A 5130-nucleotide genomic window follows, 5' to 3' on the forward strand; every position below is an offset into this window, starting at 1 on the left:
GGGTGACAGAGCAAAACTCCATCTCAAAAAAAAAAAAAAATATGTATTCAAATGAAAACTTGTACACAAATGTTCACAGCAAAAAAAAAAAAAAATAGCCAAAAGGTGGAATCACAAGAGCCAATAATCATGATAGCCAAAAGGTGGAAACAACCCAAATGAGGCCGGGCGCGGTGGCTCACGCCTGTAATCCCAGCACTTTGGGAGGCCAAGGCGGGCGGATCACGAGGTCAGGAGATCGAGACTATCCTGGCTAACACAGTGAAACCCCATCTCTACAGAAAATACAAGAAAATTAGCTGGGCCTGGTGGTGGGTGCCTGTAGTCCCAGCTACTCGGGAGGCTGAGGCAGGAGAATGGCGTGAACCCAGGGGGTGGAGCTTGCAGTGAACCGAGATCGCACCACTGCACTCCAGACTGGGGCACAGAGCAAGACTCCATCTCAAAAAAAAAAGAAAAAAACAAACCCAAATGTTTATTAACAGATAAATGGATAAAGAAATGTGACCCATCCATACACAGGAATATTTATAATTCAGCCATAAAAAGGGAATAACGCACGGACACAGGCTACAACATGGGTGAAGCTGGAAAACATTATGCTGTGAAGGAAGCCAGCTGCAAAAGGCCACTTACTGCCTGAAATGCCTAGAATGGGCAAATCCTTAGGACAGAAAGTTGATTTGTCGTTGTGAGGGACTGGTGTCGGAGGGTAGTAGAGAGTTACTGCTGTTGAGGATAGCATTTCTTTTCTTTCTTTTTTTTTTTTTAATTTTTATTTAAAAAATTATAGGCTAGGCATAATGGCTCATACCTGTAATCCCAGCACTTTGGGAGGCTGAGGTGGGTGGATTACCTGAGGTCAGGAGTTCAAGACCAGCCTGGCCAACATGGCGAAACCCCCATCTCTACTAAAAATAAAAAAATTAGCGAGGTGTGGTGGTGCATGCCTGTAATCCCAGCTACTCAGGAGACTGAGGCAGGAGAATTGCTTGAACCTGGGAGGCAGAGGTTACAGTGAGCTGAGATGGTGCCACTGCACTGCAGCTTGGGTGACAAAAACAAGACTCCATCTCAAAAAAAATTTTTTTTATGAATAGAGAGATAGGGTTTCCTTATGTCGTCCAGCCTGGTCTCGAACTCCTGGGCTCAATGAATCTTCCTGCCTCCACCTCCCAAAGTGTTGGGATTACAGGCGTGAGCCACCACGCCCAGCCTAGGACAGAGTTTGTTTTTAAGAGGATGAAAGTATTCTGGAACTAGATATTACCAAGGGTGGCAGGACGTTGTAAATGCACTGAATGTCACTGATTTGTACACTGTAAAGTGGTTAAAATGGATGCCAGGTGCAGTGGCTCATGCCTGTAATCCCAGCACTTTGGGAGGCTGAGGCAGGTGGATCACCTGAGCTCAGGAGTTTGAGACCAGCCCGGGCATTATGGCAAAATCCCATCTCTACAAAAAATACAAAAATTAGCCAGCAGTGGTGGCCTGCACCTGTAGCCCCAGCTAGTCAGGAGGCTGAGGTGGGAGGACTGCTTGAGCCCTGGAGGCAGAGGTTGTAGTGAGCTGAGATTGTGCCACTGCACTCCAGCCTGGGTAATCTGACCCTGTAATCCCAGCATTTCTGGAGGTCAAGGTCAATTGCTTAAGCCTAAGTGTTTGAGAGCAGCCTGGACAACAAGGAGATGTCATCTCTACGAAATATACAAAACATTAGCCAGGCATGGCGGTGCATGCCTTGTAGTCCCAGCTACGTGGGAGGCTGAGGTGGGAGGATTGCCTGAGCCCTGAAGGTCAAGTTTGCAATGAGCTGAGATCAAGCCAGTGCACTCCAGCCTGGGTGATAGAATGAGACCCTGTCTTTAAAAAAAAAAAAAAAAAAAAAAAAAAAAGAGGCTGGGCATGGTGGCTCATGCCTGTAATCCCAGCACTTTGGGAGGCCAAGGCTAGTAGATCACCTGACATCGGGAGTTCGAGACCAGCCTGGCCAACACGGTGAAATCCCGTCTCTACAAAACATACAGAACTTCCTGGGCATGATGGCAGGTACCTGTAATTCCAGTTACTTGGGAGGTTGAGGCAAGAGAATCACTTGAACCTGGGAGGCAGAGGTTGCAGTGAGACGAGATCACACCACTGCAGAGACAGAGACAGACAGAGACAGAGACAGAGAGAGAGAGACTGACTCATTCTGTCAAGCAGGCTGGGTTGGAGTGCACTGGCGTGATCTCAGCTCACTGCGATCTCCACAGCCCAGGCTCAAGTGATCCTTCCACCTCAGCCTCCTGAGTAGCTGGGATTACAGGCGCCCACCACCACACCTGGCTAATGTTTGTATTTTTAGTAGATATGGAGTTTCACCATGTTGGCCAGGCTGGTCTCAAACTCCTGACCTCAAGTGATCTGCCCGCCTCAGTCTTCCAAAATATTGGGATTACAGGTGTGAGCCATTACGCCCAGCCTGACCATATCTATATTAAACCTCAATACAAATGTTAAAATGAGAAAATGATTGCCATGAGAAGATGAGAATATCCAGCAGTCCTGAGGGTCCAGGGTTCCATTTTCCCCGCAGATGCCATCAGCTGACCCCTCTGGGGATGGTGACCTTGAAACAGTCATGGAGCTGGGCCAGAAACCAGAGACCTGAGTCCCATGCCTGAGATGTGAGCAGTGGTCTCACAGGCTTCTCAATTTCTAGGAAAATGCGCCCCACATGCCCCACACCAGAGTACTCAAGCCGGGGAGATGCTTTGGGACAGGAAGACGTTATCCCCCAAAAACCCAGTGGGGGAGACCTTCGCTCCCAAATCAGATCCCCCCTGGTGGAGACATTTCTTCACACCTCAGGCCCTGTAAGACCAACTAGTAATAGAACTAATACCAACAGGCTGGTGCAGTGGCCCATACCTATAATCCCAGCGCTTTGGGAGGCCGAGTGGGGCAGATGACTTGAGGTCAGGAGTTCGAGACCAGCCTGGCCAACATGGTGAAACCCCATGTCTCTACTAAAAATACAAAAATTAGCCAGGCATGGGGGTGGGCACCTGTAATCCCAGCTACTCAGGAGACTGAGGCAGGAGAATCCTTTGAACTGAGGAGGTGGAGCTTGCAGTGAGCAGGCGAGATCATGCCACTGCACTCCAACCTAGCCTGCTTGACAGAATGAGACTCTCTCTCTCTCTCTCTCTCTCTCTCTCTCTCTCTCTCAGAGAATGATTCTGGCATGGGCGACAGAGTGAGAATTCGTCTCAAAAAAAAAAAAAAAAAAGCATTATTACCAAGAATCATAACTCAGAGCGTGGGCAGAAGGAAGTGGATAGCCTTCCATTCAGAAGCTCCTGGGTTCGAATCCTGGACCCATCCATAAATACACAAGGAATGAATGAACGAATGAATGAATGAATGAATGGTAGACCAATAGGCCTTTCAGCCCATTCCAAAAGACTTTATCGTATCCCTTTTCAGATGCCCAAGCCTTGTGTTGCACAAGGCCAGGGCCCCAGAGAGGCCTCAGGCTTCCAAAAGTTTCCAGCCTTGTAGGGGAGATAGTGCCCGAAACAGACACTCTCACTGGTATTACTGCTCACAGCAATAATAGAAGAAATTACAGGCAGGCGAGACACAGGGAAGGGAGCCAAGGGGGAGGGACAAGGATAGAGGAAGGATGCCAGAACCAAAAAGAGAGAGAGGAAGTGTAGTGCAAGAATGGTAGACGGCACGTGGCCAGTGGCTGTTACACACTGGCCAGGGAGGAAGTTGGGCTGAACAACCCAGATAATAAACGGCAGCGGGAGGCTGATTCTCCTTCCCAGATCTTTCCCATTTCTGTCCTGCTTTGCTTTGCATAGTCCCAGAGATGGGGAGCTCACTCCTGAGGAAGGCGGTTCAATCTTTCCTGGGCATGGGCCACTGTCCAAAAGTTCCATCCAAAAGTTCCAAGCAAGATGATTTGTCAAGTAGTAGCTCCTATGCGTCAAAGGGCTGAAGGGGGCCAGGCGCAGCAGCTCACGCCTGTAATCCCAGCACTTTGGGAGGCCAAGGCAGGAGGATCACTTGAGGTCAGGAGTTCGAGACCAGCCTGGCCAACATGGTGAAACCCCATCTCTACTAAAATACAACAATTAGCAGGTTATGGTGGTGGGCGCCTATAATCCCAGCTACTTGGGAGGCTGAGGCAAGGGAATTACTTAAACACGGGAGGCAGAGGTTGCAGTGAGCTGAGATTGTGCCACTGCACTACAGCCTGGGCAGTAGAATGAGACTCCATCTCAATAAAACAAAATAAAATAAAATAAAATAAAAGGGCTAAAGGGGATTATCTGGGGAGAGAGAGGTATCCAAGTGTGCAACACAGGCAGTCCCTTGCATAGGCTGGATCGAGAGTAAGACCCACTTGGGTTCAAACCTGCTCTACCACTTAGACAGGCTTGGTGACTTCATCCCTCCAAATCTCAATTTCCTCTCCTTTCCTCTGAAAGTGACCACAGTAACTGTGCCTACCTCATCGCTTTGTGCTTGTATGTAATGAGCTAATGCAATAAAATGCCTGGCGCACGGGAGGTGCAGAATAACTGTTGCCCTGTTCCAGGCAGGCCCAGAGTGCTTCGGTTGTGTCCCAAACACACATGTACTTTCTTACCTCTAAAACTTTGCACGTGCTGTAAACTTCTGCCTCAGGTGCTCTTGCCTCACCACCCACACAAGGCAAACTCCTACACATCCCTTAAAGCCCTACCTACAAGATAGAGCTCTTTTCTCTGTTCAAGTCCTGACCTAGAGAGCTGGGACCATCCATAGGCGCCGGGTTCTGATCCAGCCTACTGTCATGTGATGTGAGTTCCTGGGGGGCAGGAATTCTGACCTACATGCATCAGGCACGCGATCAAAGCTTGTTCAATAAAAAAAAAAAGTGAATGAATGAATGGTCACTTGGGAGAGGCGGCTCCCAAGCGGACACCCGGGAGTCCGCCAACCCCTTTAGGCCCCGCATTCCCTGCTCTCCACGACCTCAAAGGGCCTGTAGGTGGTCGACAAAAAGGGGCGGGGAGGGGGTGGTTCCGGGCGGGGTCTTCAGGCCTTCCGGTGCGGCCCCTTTAAGAGGCGGGGCCTGCGGGGCGGGCGCTG

This window comes from Mandrillus leucophaeus, unplaced genomic scaffold (assembly GCF_000951045.1).
Source record: "Mandrillus leucophaeus isolate KB7577 unplaced genomic scaffold, Mleu.le_1.0 Scaffold11, whole genome shotgun sequence".
In the NCBI taxonomy this organism is placed as follows: domain Eukaryota; kingdom Metazoa; phylum Chordata; class Mammalia; order Primates; family Cercopithecidae; genus Mandrillus; species Mandrillus leucophaeus.